The following is a 17,419-nucleotide window of genomic DNA, read 5'->3' as shown; positions in this document are numbered from 1 at the left end:
GAAGGTTCTATGTGCACTTGAGAAGAATGTGTATTCTGTTGCTTTTGGATCAACTGTTCTGTGTGTAATTATTAAATTCATTTGGTCTAACATGCTATTTAAAGCCAATGTTTCCTTACTGATTTTCTGTCTGGATGATCTATCCATTGATAAAAGTGGAGTATTAAAGTCTTCTATTATTGCTGTATTGATGTTTATAGCTCTCTTTATGTCTGTTAATATTTGCTTTATATATTTAGGTTATCCTATGTTGCATGCATAAATATTTACAAATGTTATATCCTCTTATTGGTTTAACCCTTTTATCATTCTGTAATGACCTTCTTTGCCTTTTATTACATTCTTTGTTTTAAAGTCATTTTGTCTGATATAAGTATCACTACCTCAGATTTCTCTTGATTTCCATTTTGAGAGCATATAATTTTCCATCCCTTAACTTACAGTCTGTATGTGTTCTTATGTCTGAAGTGAGTCTCTTGTAAGCAACACACAGATGGATCTTGTTTTGTTCATCCATTCAGCCTCTGTATACCCTTAGGTTGGTGAATTTATTCCATTTTACATTTAAAGTAATTATTGATAGGTATGTACTTATTGCCATTTTGTTCATTGTTTTCTGGCTGTTGTGTAATTTCTCTGTCCCTTTCTTCTTCTCTTGTCTCTCCATTTGTGGTTTGATGACTTTCTATAGTGGTATGCTTAGATTCCTTTCTCCTTATATTTTTTACATTTACTATAGGTTTTTGCTTTGTGATTACCATGAGGCTAACATATAACAAGTTATATTTATAAGTTGGACTTTTAATAGGAAATTGACAAGCTAATCCTAAAACTTATATAGAACTGCAGAGGATATATAATCGCCAAGAAATCTTGAAGAAGAACATGTTTATTATAAAATATTAAAAATTAAGAGAATATGATATTGAAGCAAAGATAAACCAATTGTACAGAAAAGAGAATCCAAAAATAGATCTACACATATGTAGTGTCCTGATTTATGACAAATCTCTACTGCAATTCAACAGAATAAAGGATGACCTTTTCAATAAATGTTGAGGAATCAATTGCATACCCACAGGGAAAAAGTGAGCCTTGACATCCTATCTCACACCAGAAAAAATAATTAATTCAAAATGGATCATAGATCTAACTGTGACAACTAAAAAAAAAAAATTTAGATGAAACCATGGGGAAATGTTGTCATGCCCTTGAGTCAGGCAAAAACTTGTTAAACTTGAAAAATAAAATTAATCATAAAAGAAATTAGATTTCATTAAAATTAAGAACTTCTGTTAATTAAAAGACAGTCATATGAGAGTTGAAGAGGCAAACAGTGAGTGGAGGAAAACACTCGCAATACATAAAATCTTATAAAGAATTCAAAATCAGAATAAATATTCATACAAATCAACAAGAAAAAAACACCATAAATTAAAAATGGGTAAAAGACTTAGAAAATTCACAAATTTCTAAATGACCAATAAGAATATGAAAATATTCTCAATATCATCAGTTAGCAGAGAGGCACAAATTAAAATCACAATGTAAAAGTTCTGATTATGATTTTGGCTGTACAAATATATACATGGGATAAAATTGCATAGAACTACACACACACACACACACACATACACACATACACAAATGAGTGTATGTAAAAACTAATGAAATTTGAGTACTGTTCCTAGTTAACCATATTGTATCAATGTCAATCTCCTGTCCACAAAATACTTGTACAAGACTGTTCTTGGCAGTTTTATCTATAACGCCTCAGCCTGGAATCAGCCCAAACGTACATCAACAGGAGGATAGATAAACAAATATTCTGTAGTCATACAATGGAATACTTCTTAAGAATAAAAAGGATGACTGATGGCATGGATGAATCTCAAAACATGTTGAGCAAAAGAAGCCACACATAATATTATATGACTCCATTTATATAGAGTTCTAGAACAAGCAAAACAAATCTATAGTGATAGAAATCACAATAATAGTTGTCTCTGGCATGGAGGGAATTTACTTGAAAAGGGTATATAGGAACATTCTGGGGGTGAACAAAATGTTCTATACCTTGATTTAAAAGGTAAGTAAATATGTGTGTATATTTGTCAACACTCATCAAACTGTACATCTAAGACATATGCATTTTATTGTAAAATAAATTATACCTCACTTTTAGAAAAAGAAAAACATCAGGAAAGAGGATGACATGAGGCCCAGGAAACATGGGATCTAACATAACCAAAAAAGTAAAAGAATTTCTAACATAATGCCAAAAAGAAGTCCCGGGTTGATGGCTAAGCAGGGAATATAGAGAGCAGCCAGTCCAGATTGAGCAGGAGGACAACGACCTCTAGAAGAGAGGTTCCCCAGGAAAACTGGAAGTGGTGTATTGCCTAATGTATTTGACCACTTGGAAAATTATATTAATATGTAACAGACCTGACAGATCATGAAGAAATAATTAACAATAGATACACAGATTAAGAACAACAAAAAATATTGGACAATTACTTTCTCTAGAGGGGGATTATAAAAGATAGGAAACATAATCATAGTACATTACCTGTCTCCACAGATAATGCTTACATAGTCATAATAATGTAAACACTGGCTACTGTTTTTTTTGAAATATGAACTAGCTATATTGTGAAGATGAGGGCAAGATAAGTGTGTTTGTGTGTGTCTGTGTGTTGGAAGAGAGCTAAATTTCATCTACCATATTCAGAAATCAACAGTTGTCAAAGTGAAAACTTTAAGTAGTATATTATCTAGAAATATGAAGTTACAACCCACAAAAAACAACTAAAATAGTAGAAAATTCTTGCCTCTAAAGACTAAGAATTCGAGTTCTGCAGGAGTGGGCAGGAGTTTTTTTTTTTTATTATAAGTCTTTAGTAATTATTATGCATATAATTTATGTTGAAAATGCAAATTAGGGACTTCCTTGGTGGCGCAGTGGTTAAGAATCCGCCTGCCAATGCAGGGGACATGGGTTCAAGCCCTGGCCCGGGAAGATCCCACATGCTGCAGAGCAACTAAGCCCATGCGCCACAGCTACTGAGCCTGAGCTATAGAGCCCGCGTGCCACAACTACTGAGCCCACGTGCCACAACTACTGAAGCCCACATGCCTAGAGCCTGTGCTCTGCAACAAGAGAAACCACTGCAATGAGAAGCACCCGCACCACAACGAAGACTAGCCCCCGCTCACCGCAACTAGAGAAAGCCCACGTGCAACAAAAAAGACCCAACACAGCCAAAAATAAATAAATAAAATACATTTAAAAACAAAACAGAAAATGCAAATTAATTTTCAAAGAAAAGTGACTTGTAGGTAGATGATGCTCTCAAAGATGCCTACATCCTAATCCCCCAAACCTGTGAATATATTATGCTACATGGTAAAAAGGAATTAAGGTTGTACATGGAATTAAGGTTGCTAATCAGTTGACTTTATTTATTTAATTTTAACATCTTTATTGGAGTATAATTGCTCTACACTCGTGTAATAGTTTCTGCTTTATAACAAAGTGAATCAGACATACATATACATATATCCCCATATCTCATCCCTCTTCAGTCTCCCTCCCAACCTCCCTATACCATCCCTCAAGGTGGTCACAAAGCACTGAGCTGATCTCCCTGTACTATGTGGCTGCTTCCCACTACCTATTGATTTTACATTTGGTAGTGTATATACATACATGCCACTCTCTCACTTCGGCCCAGCTTACACTTCCCCCTTCCCGTGTCCTCAAGTTCATCCTCTATGTCTGCATCTTTATTCCTGTCCTGCCCTTAGGTTCCTCAGAACTTTTTTTTTTTTTACATTCCATATATATGTGTTAGCATACAGTATTTGTTTTTCTCTTTCTGACTTACTTCACTCTGTATGACAGACTCTAGGTCCGTCCACCTCATTACAAATGCCTCCATTTCATTTCTTTTTATGGCTGAGTAATATTCCACTTTATATATGTGCAACATGTTTATCGATTCATTTGTCGATGGACACTTAGGTTGCTTCCATGTCCTGGCTATTGTAAATAGTGCTGCAATGAATATTGTGGTACATGACTCTTTTTGAATTATGGTTTTCTCAGGGTATATGCCCAGTAGTGGGATTGCTGGGTCGTATGGTAGTTTTATTTTTAGTCTTTCAAGGAAGCTCCATACTATTCTCCATAGTGGCTGTATCAGTTTACATTCCCACCAACAGTGCAGGAACGTTCCCTTTTCTCCACACCCTCTCCAGCATTTATTGTTTGTAGATTTTTTGATGATTGCCATTTTGACCAGTGTAAGGTGATACCTCATTGTAGTTTTGATTTGAATTTCTCTAATTATTAGTGATGTTGAGCATCCTTTCATGTGTTTGTTGGCAATCTGTATATCTTCTTTGGAGAAAGGTGTATTTAGGTCTTCTGCTCATCTTTATATTGGGTTGTATGTTTTTTTGATATTGAGCTGCATGAGCTGCTCGTAAATCTTGGAGATTAATCTTTGTCAGTTGCTTCATTTGAAAATATTGTCTCCCATTCTGAGGGTTGTCTTTTTGTCTTGTTTATGAATTCCTTTGCTGTGCAAAACTTTTAAGTTTCATTAGGTTCCAGTTGCTTATTTTTGTTTTTATTTCCATTTCTCTAAGAGGTGGGTCAAAAAGGATCTTGCTCTGATGTATGTCATGGAGTGTTCTGGCTAAGTTTTCCTCTAAGAGTTTTATAGTGTCTGGCCTTACATTTAGGTCTTTAATCCATTTTGAGTTTATTTTTGTATGTGGTGTTAGGAAGTGATCTGATTACATTCTGTTACATGTAGCTGTCCAGATTTCCCAGCACCACTTATTGAAGAGGCTGTCTTTTCTCCACTGTATATTCTTGCCCCCTTTATCAAAGATAAGGTGACCATATGTGCGTGGGTTTATCTCTGGGCTTTCTATCCTGTTCCATTGATCCATATTTCTGTTTTTGTGCCACTACCATACTATCTTGATTACTGTAGCTTTGTAGTATAGTCTGAAGTCAGGGAGCCTGATTCCTCCAGCTCCAGTTTTCGTTCTCAAGATTGCTTTGGCTATTCGGGGTCTTTGGTGTTTCCATACAAATTGTGAAATTTTTTGTTCTAGTTCTGTGAAAAATGCCAGTGGTAGTTTGATAGGGATTGCATTGAATCTGTAGATTGCTTTGGGTAGTATAGTCATTTTCACAAGGTTGATTTTTCAAATCCAAGAACATGGTATATCTCTCCATCTGTTTGTATCATTTTTAATATCTTTCATCAGTGTCTTACAGTTTTCTGCATACAGGTCTTTTGTCTCCTTAGGTAGGTTTATTCCTAGGTTTTTTATTCTCTTTGTGGCAATGGTAAATGGGAGTGTTTCCTTAATTTCTCTTTCAGATTTTTCATCATTAGTGTATAGGAATGTAAGAGATTTCTGTGCATTAATTTTGTATCCTGCTACTTTATCAAATTCATTGATTAGCTCTAGTAGTTTTCTGGAAGCATCTTTAGGATTCTCTTTATGTACTATCATGTCATCTGCAAACAGTGACAGCTTTACTTCTTTTCTGATTTGGATTCCTTTTATTTCTTTTTCTTCTCTGATTGCTGTGGCTAAAACTTCCAAAACTATGTTGAATAATAGTGGTGAGAGTGGGCAACCTTGTCTTGTTCCTGATCTTCCTGGAAATGGTTTCAGTTTCACCATTGAGGACAATGTTGGCTGTGGGTTTTTCATATATGGCCTTTATTATATTGAGGAAAGTTCCCTCTATGCCTACTTTCTGGCGGGTTTTTATCATAAATGGGTGTTGAATTTTGTCAAAAGTTTTTCTGCATCGATTGAGATGATCATATGGGTTTTCTCCTTCAATTTGTTAATATGGTGTATCACATTGGTTGATTTCCCTATATTGAAGAATACTTGCATTCCTGGAATAAACCCCACTTGATCACGGTGTGTGATCCTTTTAATGTGTTGTTAGATTCTGTTTGCTAATATTTTGTTGAGGATTTTGCATCTATGATCATCAGTGATATTGGCCTGTAGTTTTCTTTCTTTGATATCTTTGTCTGGTTTTGGTATCAGGGTGATGGTGGGCTCATAGAATGAGTTTGGGAGTGTTCCAACCTCTGCTATATTTTGGAAGAGTTTGAGAAGGATAGGTGTTAGCTCTTCTCTAAATGTTTGATAGAATTCGCCTGTGAATCCATCTGGTCCTGGGCTTCTGTTTGTTGGAAGATTTTTAATCACAGTTTCAATTTCAGTTCTTGTGGTTGTTCTGTTCATATTTTCTATTTCTTCCTGGGTTAGTCTCGTGAGGTTGTGCATTTCTAAGAATTTGTCCATTTCTTCCAGGTTGTCCATTTTATTGGCATAGAGTTGCTTGTAGTAATCTCTCATGATCCTGTGTATTTCTGTAGTATCAATTGTTACTTCTCCTTTTTCATTTTTAATTCTATTGGTTTGAGTCTTCTCCCTTTTTTTCTTGATGAGTCTGGGTAATGGTTTATCAATTTTGTTTATCTTCTCAAAGAACCAGCTTTTAGCTTTATTGATCTTTGCTATCGTTTCCTTCATTTCTTTTTCATATATTTCTGATCTGATCTTTATGATTTCTTTCCTTCTGCCAACTTTGAGGTTTTTTTGTTCTTCTTTCTCTAATTGCTTTAGGTGCAAGGTTAGGTTGTTTATTTGAGATGTTTCCTGTTTCTTAAGGTAGGATTGTATTGCTATAAACTTCCCTCTTAGAACTGCTTTTCCTCCATCCCATAGGTTTTGGGTCGTCATGTCTCCATTGTCATTTGTTTCTAGGTATTTTTTGATTTCCTCTTTGATTTATTCAGTGATCACTTCGTTATTAAGTAGTGTATTGTTTAGCCTCCATGTGTTTGTATTTTTTACAGATCTTTTCTGTAATTGATATCTAGTCTCATAAGGTTGTGGTCGGAAAAGATACTTGATACGATTTCAATTTTCTTAAATTTACCAAGTCTTGATTTGTGACCCAAGATATGATCTATCCTGGAGAATGTTCCATGAGCACTTGAGAAGAATGTGTATTCTGTTATTTTTGGATGGAATGTCCTATAAATATCAATTAAGTCCATCTTGTTTAATGTATCATTTAAAGCTTGTGTTTCCTTACTTATTTTCATTTTGGATGATCTGTCCATTGGTGAAATTGGGGTGCTAAAGTCCCCTACTATGATTGTGTTACTGTCGATTTCCCCTTTTATGGCTGTTAGTATTTGCCTTATGTATTGAGGTGCTCCTTTGTTGGGTGCATAAATATTTACAGTTGTTATACCTTCCTCTTGGATCGATCCCTTGATCATTATATAGTGTCCTTCTTTGTCTCTTGTAATAGTCTTTTTTTTTAAGTCTATTTTGTCTAATATGAGAATTGCTACTCCAGCTTTCTTTTGGTTTCCATTTGCATGGCATATCTTTTTCTATCCCCTCACTTTCAGTCTGTATGTGTCCCTAGGTCTGAAGTGGGTCTCTTGTAGACAGCATATATATGGGTCTTGTTTTTGTATCCATTCAGCCAGCCTGTGTCTTTTGGTTGGAGCATTTAATCCATTTACATTTAAGGTAATTATCGATATGTATGTTCCTATTACCATTTTCTTAAATGCTTTGGGTTTGTTATTGTAGGTCTTTTCCTTCTCTTGTGTTTCTTGCCTAGAGAAGTTCCTTTAGCATTTGTTGTAAAGCTGGTTTCGTGCTGCTGAATTCTCTTAGCTTTTGCTTGTCTGTGAAGCTTTTAATTTCTCCACTGAATCTGAATGAGATCCTTGCTGGATAGAGTAATCTTGGTTGTAGGTTTTTCCCTTTCATCACTTTTAATATGTCCTGCCACTCCCTTCTGCCTTGCAGAATTTGTGCTGAAAGATCAGGTGTTAGCTTTACGGGGATTCCCTTGTATGTTATTTGTTGTTTTTCCCTTGCTGCTTTTAATATTTTTCTTTGTATTTAATTTTTGATAGTTTGATTAATATGTGTCTTGGCGTGTTTCTCCTTGGATTTATCCTGTATGGGACTCTCTGTGCTTCCTGGACTTAACTATTTCCTTTCCCATATAAGGGAAGTTTTCAACTATAATCTCTTCAAATATTTTCTCAGTTCCTTTCTTTTCCTCTTCTTCTTCTGGGACCCCTATAATTCTCATGTTGGTGCATTTAGTGTTGTACCATAGGTCTGTGATACTGTCCTCAATTGTTTTCATTCTTTTTTCTTTTTTCTGCTCTGCAGTAGTTATTTCCACTGTTTTATCTTCCAGGTCACTTATCCGTTCTTCTGCCTCAGTTTTTCTGCTATTGATTCCTTCTAGAGAACTTTTAATTTCATTTATTGTGTTGTTCATCATTGTTTGTTTGCTCTTTAGTTCTTCTAGGTCCTTGTTAAACCTTTCTTGTATTTTCTCCATTGTATTTCCAAGATTTTGGATTATCTTTACTATGCTTACTCTGAATTCTTTTTCAGGTAGACTGCCTATTTCATCTTCATTTGTTTGGTCTGATTTGTTTTTGCCTTGCTCCTTCATCTGCTCTGTGTTTTTCTGTCTTCTCATTTTGCTTAACTTACTGTGTTTGGGGTCTCCTGTTCTCAGGCTGCTTGTTCATAATTCCCTTTTTTTTTGGTGTCTGCCCCCAGTGGCTACAGTTGGTTTTAGTGTGTTGTGTAGGCTTCCAGGTGGAGGGAACTGTTACCTGTGTTCTAGTGGGTGAGGCTGGATCTTGTCTTTCTGGTCACAGGACCATGTCTGGTGGTGTGTTTTGGGGGGTCTGTGACCTTATTACTATTTTAAGCAGCCTCTCTGCTAATGGTTGGTGCTGTTTGACATAGGGTATGTATCACTGTAGCTTGCTGGTCGTTGACTGGAGCTGGGTCTTAGTGTTGAGATGGAGATCTCTGGGAGAGCTTTGGCCATTAGATATTACATGGAAGTGGGAGGTCTTTGGTGGACCAGTGTTCTGTACTCGGCTCTCCCACCTCAGAGGCATAGCCCTGACACGCGGTCGTAGCACCAAGACCTTTTCAGCCACATGACTCAAAAGAAAAGGGAGAAAAAAAGAGAGAACGAAAGAAAAAAATAAAATAAAATAAAGTTATTAAAATAAAAATATTTTTTAAATTATTAAAAATAAAAATATTAAAAAGTAATAAAAAAAAAGAAGAGAGCAACCAAACCAAAGAACAAATAAGCCAATGATAACAAGTGCTAAAAACTAGACTAAAAAAAAAAAAAGTACAGGGCTTCCTTGGTGGCGCAGTGGTTGGGAGTCTGCCTGCCGATGCAGGGGACACGGGTTCAAGCCCTGGTCTGGGAGGATCCCACATGCCGCGGAGCGACTGGGCCCGTGAGCCACAGCTGCTGAGCCTGCGCATCTGGAGCCTGTGCTCCGCAACAAGAGAGGCCCGCGCACCATGATGAAGGGTGGCCCCCGCTCGCCGCAACTGGAGAAAGCCCTCGCACAGAAGCGAAGACCCAACACAGCCAAAAATAATTAATTAATTAATTAATTAATTAATTAAAAAAAAAAGTACAGACAGAACCCTAGGACACATGGTAAAAGCAAAGCTATACAGACAAACTCACACAAGAAAGCATACACTTACACACTCCCAAAAAGAGTAAAAGGAAAAATATATATATATATATGTCTGTATATAAAAAAAAAGGAAGAGAGCAACCAAATCAATAAACAAATCTACCAATGATAATAAACTCTAAATTTTAAACTATGATAAACATAAAACCAGAAGCCAAGTATTTGCAGAAAGCAAACCCTAAGTCTACAGTTGCTCCTGAAGTCCACCCCCTCAATCTGGGATGATTCGTTGTCTATTCAGGTATTCCACAGATGCAGGGTACATCAAGTTGATTGTGGAGATTTAATCTGCTGCCTCTGTGGCTGCTGGGAGAAATTTCCCTTTCTCTTCTTTGTTCGCACAGCTCCTAGGCTTCAGCTTTGGATTTGGCCCAACGTCTGCATATAGGTCGCCTGAGGGCGTCTGTTCTTTACTCAGACAGGACGGGGTTAATGTAGCAGCTGATTAGGGGGCTCTGGCTCACTCAGTCATGGCGGAGGGAGGGGTACGGAATGCGGGGCCAGCCTGTGGCGGCAGAGGCTAGCATGATATTGCACCAGCCTGAGGTGCCATGTTTTCTCCTGGGGAAGTTGTCCCTGGATCACAGGACCCTGGCAGTGGTGGGCTGCACAGACTCCTGGGAGGGGAGATGTGGAGAGTGGCCTGTGCTTTCACACCTGCTTCTTGGTGGTTGCATCAGCAGCCTTTGCGTCTCATGCCCATCTCTGGTGTCCGTGCTGATAGCTGCGGCTCACGCCCGTCTCTGGAGCTCATTTACGTGGTGCTCTGAATCCCCTCTCTTCACGCACCCTGAAACAATGGTCTCTTGCCTCTTAGGCAGGTCCAGTCTTTTTCCCGGACTCCCTCCCAGCTAAGTGTAGCTCACTAGCCCCCTTCAGCCTGTGTTCACACAGCCAACCCCAGTCCTCTCCCTGGGATCTGACCTCCAAAGCCGGATCCTCAGCTCCCAGCCCCCACCCACCCGGCGGGTGAGCAAACAATCCTCTCAGGCTTGTGACTGCTCATCAGCACCGATCCTCTGTGCAGGAATCTCTCCGCTTTGCCCTCTGCACCTCCGTTGCTGAGCTCTCCTCCATGGCTCTGAAGCTCCCCCCTCCACCACCCGCAGTCTCCACACATGAAGGGGTTTCCTAGTGTGTGGAAACCTTTCCTCCTTCACAGCTCCCTCCCACTGGTGCAGGTCCCGTCCCTATTCTTTTGTCTCTGTTTTTTCTTTTTTCTTTTGCCCTACCCAGGTACGTGGGGAGTTTCTTGCCTTTTGGGAGGACTGAGGTCTTCTGCCAGCGTTCAGTAGGTGTTCTGTCGGAGTTGTTCCACACGTAGATGTATTTCTGATGTATTTGTGGGGAGGAAGATGATCTCCAAGGCTTACTTCTCCACCATCTTGAAGGTCTCCCCCCAGTTGACTTTAAAATAGGGAGATTATTCTGGACTATCTGGGCAGGTCCATTGTAATCACAAACGTCCTTAAAAGTCAAAGGGGGTGGCAGCAGAGAGGTCAGAGTAATGTAAGGATGTGAGAAGTGCTCAATTATTATTTTTTACTTAGAAGATAGAGGAAGGGGCCACCAGTGTAGGAATGCAGTGGCTTTTATAAGCTGTAAAAGGCAAGGACATGGAGTCATTTCTAGAGTTTCCAGATGGGAAGGCAACCCTGCCAATACCTTGATCTTAGCATTGAGACCCATGTCAGACAGATCTACAGAACTGTAAGATGATTAGGTTGTCTTGGTTTAAGTCATTGTTTGTGGCAATTTGTTGCAGGAGCAATAGAAAACTAACATAGTGACAAGGTGAAGAAAAAAACCCAGAGTAATATCTGTATATTTATGTGTACATTTTCTTATGTACATTAAATGATCTTGTCTTTTCTTTTGTGTTTAGGATTAGCTCCCAAACAGTATATTACACAAATCCTCTTAATAAGAACAATGCTGACCAAAGGTATTAAGGCAGTCATATACACATCTGTTTCATAATGACAATGATATTCTACTCCATAGAAGTAATCAACTATGGCATAAAATTATTCCAGATTCATAGGCAAGATTATACCACAATAAATAAATTCTAATTTATTTAAGCTCCCATTAACTAATATAATAATTCACTAGTGGTTTATGCTACTATAATGGACGTATTATGAAAGAAGTTATTACTTCTACATGATCACCAAACAAATGTGTTATGTTCACTGTTTTTTAATCAAGGTTTAGTGCAGTGTCATCAACATATTGTTAATGAAGGTAATTAAAGACTTTTCTGCACCTCAGTATCAAAAACACTAAAGGAGTCATATTATACTTACATAAGAAATCTTGTGCTTCCCTGGTGGCACAGTGGTTGAGAATCTGCTTGCCAATGCAGGGGACGCGGGTTCGAGCCCTGGTCTGGGAAGATTCCACATGCCGCAGAGCAACTCGGCCCGTGAGCCACAATTACTGAGCCTGCGCATCTGGAGCCTGTGCTCGGCAACGAGAGGCCACGATAGTGAGAGGCCCGCGCACCGCGATGAAGAGTGGCCCCCGCTTGCCACAACTAGAGAAAGCCCTCGCACAGAAACGAAGACCCAACACAGCCATACATACATACATACATACATACATACATACATAAAAAAAGAATGTAAGCAGACAAGAATAGCATTAAAAAAATAAATTAAAAAAAAAAGAAATCTTATCTCTCTCCTCTGTAAGGGCTTTCCTTTTCAAATCTTTTGTAATTCAAAGGCCCGAGAAATATATAAAAAGAGCTGTCTAGAAATTCTATATCTAGTCAAGTAGATGAGAGAGGTTAAACCTTTTAGGATGATTGTTTTCAAGTAAGAAATACAGATGATGATATGATTGTTCAGAGCTTTATTTTTAGTTGCTAAGATTCAATTAATTTGTAGTGTCTATATATATATATGTACATATATATATGTATGCTTTGATGATTAAATCAATTTATTCATTTAGGCTGTTTGTCATTATGGCTGGTGAAGAATTCTAGCAGAGGCCGGCATGATGTGATGAAGAAAGTCTCCTGGAAAGCTTAGTAATTGTCTCAAAGAAGGCCTTGTGTTTTGATATCCCTATGTTTAGAAATTTTGAGTGGGTTATATAATTATTATAGAATAATATAGTTATTATAAGTGTCAGGTCATATAGTTATGATGTCTTTAACACTGGAAGGGATCATAAAGATCATGTAGTTCATTGTAAGATGAGAGTGCTGAGGTTTCAAGTCTCTGGAAAAAATTTGATCAGATATTTTGGCATTTATTCATGACGTCTGACTGGTTTCTAAAGGGCTTTCTTAGAGTAGATCTCCAAGTCTCAAATCGTTCAGGGTTCTAATGGTTTTGGATAGGTTTGGAGGCCTAGAAATCATTCTAGATTCTAGCAGTGTGGACTGGAGAGACACTGGCATAAGTACCTCCAGGGTTTAGAGTGTACCCATGTAGCCTCATGCAGTTTGATGGCAAGGATTTATAAACTTCAATGTTGGCACACCCCAGGGGATCAAAAGTAATTCATTTTTTCTTTACTATGTCATTGTAGCAGGGAATAAAAAGATCCTATGTTAACCAAGAAAAATTAGGCCTCTCCATTTCCAGCCCTGAAAATGAGAGTAATCCTGAAAAGTGCAACATTTTGGCTTCCTCAATGAATGACTTGGCAGCACACAAATAACATACCAGTGAGAGTTAAGCTTCTCAGGATGAATCATCTCTATTTTCAGCATTAGGAATCCATATCTCTGAGACTCCCCAGGGTAGCCTACTAAGAGCCAGCTTAAAAAAAGATAAGTTAAGGATTTCATTTTCAATTTTATATACTGCTGTGCTGTGTCCTTTCAAAAGACAGGGTACTATTTTAAGTAGCGAGAGAATGGCAGGGACATATGTTCATTCCACAGCTCACACAAGCATGAAACTACACTTTATATGTCTATTTAAATCCATACCAAAATGCGTAAAACGGTTCATTCTTTATTTGACAGTTAGCTTTGGAAAGGCTGTCTCCTTAGGAACCATCACTGTAATTGATATTCAGATGTGTGTATCAGTTTGAACAGATCAAGAGATAACTCTCATACTTTACAAGATAGCTATTAAGTAAGACTACCGCAAATAACCTCTAGTGTAAATACATGAAACTGTAGGTATTTCTAGTGGATTCATCCTTCTTTTGATTTCAAAGTAGAAACTTTAATCATGTCATGACATGCATGAGGAAATTTATGTATTTGATTACTCTGGAAGAAAAGGTTATTGAAGAATGCTTCGTTTTATGCCATGTATGCCTTCTGTAAAAATGTGTCAATTGTATCTTTAATTTGGACACATTTTTGGTGTAAAAAAATACATGATTTCATGCAACCCAGACAGAATATACCATATCAATATTATTGTGAAGTGAGATTCTTCAGGGCTTGAATAAGTTCAGAAATACAGAAAATTTTTTTCAGGCCATATTATACAAAAAAAGTTGATCATATGGTGACCATATGTCAATAATTTTTTTAAAAAATATTTAGATCAATTGTGTATTATGTAGGCACTTAATTTGCCATTTGACTAGGTTTATTATTCCAAATTAATGTAATTCAACAGAAATTTATTGAATATAATGTTTTCTATATCTTTTTCTCTCAATTCCAAATAAATTAATCTTATTTCTTCTTGCATTCAGAGCCCTACTATCTTTTTAGGTAAAAATCTTCTGTAAACTTTCATTTTCTTACTAGTATCATTCTTCTAAAATAGCTATACTTTAGTCCGGGGTGGACAAGGATATGAAGATAAAGCAGGCAAAGAACCAAGATGAGGTAAGAAATAAAATGAATTTCCTGAAAGCTCTTAAGAGGAAGGGGCTGTTTCATATACTTTATTATAGTCAGAAAGCAAGTGATCAGTAACTGTGATTGCATTATTATAATATTTAATTTTCCTATGAGGTCAGAATATGATTTATCCTTATTATCCTCAGTTAACAGATAAGGAAACTTTGGTTATTCCCAGACATTCTTCCATATGAATTTTAAAACTTATTTAGTTCAATCCCAAGGGAAGTCACATTCAGGTTCTGATTGGAACTCAACCTAAAAATTACTGACTTGTTATTGGTAGTAGAGGGAAAAAGTACCACTACATAAGTATGCATATATCAGGATATTATAGGCAGCGTGCCTTTTAATTGTACAAAAATTGGAAGTGATCTGAATGACCACCCAATAGAGGAATACATTGTGGTGTATCCAAACTACAGATTTTTGTGATTCTAGTAAAAAGAATTCATTATATCTCTATATCTTGACCTGGATGGATGTACAAGATATTTTATTAAGTGGAAATGCAATTTTAAAGAGTAATGTGTATAGTATGATCCCATGTTTGTAAGAGAAAGGTATGGAAAAGCACATACCAGACTGAGGACATTGGTTATGTCAGTGGAGTGCATATGGAGAGGAGTTGGGGAAAGAATAGTGGTTATTTTTTATATTTATATTTTTATACATATTACAATGATCATATATTATTTTTTTAATTAAAAAGAAATAAATCATAATGTATTTCTAAAAACAAAATCAAGCAGCAATATATTATAGTGATTTTTCTCTAAGTGATGGATTATGGTTGCTTATATTTTACACATTGTTTTACTTTTGTGGCATGAATAAAATTTATTTTATTGAGGTAATAATAGTTGCCTCACAGCATAGTTGTAAAGATGAAATTAAATATGAAAATGAAGCCCCTGCCAGATAGAAAACTCTTAATGATAGTAGCTGTCTTGGTCATAGGGGCAGTAGGTCAGAAGAGAAATAATTTGTATTTAGTTGCAGAGATAAGGAAGGTAGTACTTGAGATGGGCTTTGAGGAATGAGTAGGATTTCCCCACGTGAATGTGGGGGTGATGGGCAAGGAGATGACAAACACAGAATGTGTTCAGGGAAATTGATTACAAGAAATGTGTTTTCAAAAATTGACAAAAGAAAAGAAAAGAGGGTGATGGTGCTTTGAAAGAATTACTGGGTCCAGGAAATGTGTTTTGAGATAGGGAGAAACCTGAGAACATTTGCAAGCAGAAGAGAAATAGAGATTGAAGATCAAATTTGAGAATCAGTAACTTCTTGATGGAACAAAGTGTAGAGAATGCAGGTAGGGATGAAATCAGGACATGAGTAGAGGTGTGGCTTTGGCAAAGGGAGGTATACTTTATTAAAGACAGAACAAAACAGAGGGATGCAAAGTCATTTTTAAGTTGGATAGAAAGAAAGTTGAGAGAACTTTCATATTGGAAATCTTTAATTAAAAAAATAAAGAGTCAATAAAAGAATAAGAAGGCTAGGGTGGGGTTGAGTACTTTGAAGAAAGCTTGGAACTCTTAAAATGGAGAAGACCACAAGAGAGTTACTAAAGATATTTAAAGGGATTGGTAATCAGCAGCAAAAGCCTAGCTGAGATCAAAGCACATAATCGTCATGGTTTTGCAACTTTTTCACTGAAGCCCTGTGCCTAAGAAGTAAGAGTGAACGGCAGCCATCATCCACAGCTGGAAATTAGTCTAGCAGGGACTGCTGGTAGTCCCCCAATATCTACTCTCCCCTTTTTCTACAGTAATAGAACCTATCTGGACACATGAATACCCAGAATAAAACTACATTTCCTAGTTTTATTTCCAATTAGTTATTGCCATGTGACTCTGTTCTGACTGATAAGATATGACCAGAAGCAATGCACACAAATTTCAGGTTATGCATTTAAAGAGAAAAGATATCACTTGCCCTCCTTTTTTACTCCTTCAAGCAGGTACTAGATGGAATACAGATGTAGGGTGGGTCATTTTGGACTATGTGGAGGAGGAGAGCATCCTAAAGATGATGGATCATGAAAATAGAAATAATTTGGACTCCACATGAATTCAGAGTAAGACATACTAACTTAAGGTGAGTGAGGTCACCAAGATGGTGGCATAGGTCATTCCTGACTTTGCTTCCCCTCTCAAGAACAAATAACAAGGATTCAAGAACAAGACACCATTGAGTGAATTCTAGAGCACAGAGGTGAGGCTGAAGGGCCCCGTGCACCAGAGACCAAGACAGACGACATTAGAAGGATAAAAGAAGTGGCTACACATTTACTGCACTGCCCCTCCCCCAGGCCAGTGTAGCACCACATGGAGAGGTCTCGCCTGAGTCTCTGATTCCTCTGGTGGGAAAAGAGAATCCAGGGGAAAACAACCAGACCCCATCCCTGAGCATTGTGGGTCACTTTGTGGAGTCCCTACTCGGATCTTGCCTCATAAGGATTGCAAGGGAATCTGTGGGGCTCAAACACTAGGAATCTGATGGTGATGGAGAAGGGGGATGGGCTTGCACTAACCAGTGCACAGATCTTTGCAGACCACTTTCATACCTGCAGTGCCCAAGTGGTAATCCAAATCAGTGGGTGGCTTTGCTCATCTGCAGAACTAAGTTGGTGGTGCACTCTCACCAGGGAACTTGGTGGGGTGCAGATCTGACTGATTCAGATCCTTAAATAAGGAGTTTTGCCAGCCCTGGAGCCTGGTTTGCCCACATGCAGCCAAGGAGCTGAGTCACAGCCACATCTGCTATGGAGAGTGACTCCAAGCCACATGTGATCAAGGGGATAGTGGAAATACCTGGAAGTTGTACAGCTCAGTAAAGCTCGAGCTGAGAGGCAAGCAGGTCGGCAGAACTGATTGCCCTCAGAGCAAAACCAGTACTGGGCATGTAGAGTTCCCCTGCTATGAGTAGGCAGGAGGATTAATTTATAGCCATG

Source organism: Eschrichtius robustus, chromosome X, assembly GCF_028021215.1.
Source record: "Eschrichtius robustus isolate mEscRob2 chromosome X, mEscRob2.pri, whole genome shotgun sequence".
Lineage (NCBI taxonomy): Eukaryota > Metazoa > Chordata > Mammalia > Artiodactyla > Eschrichtiidae > Eschrichtius > Eschrichtius robustus.
This window is presented reverse-complemented; position numbering follows the sequence as displayed.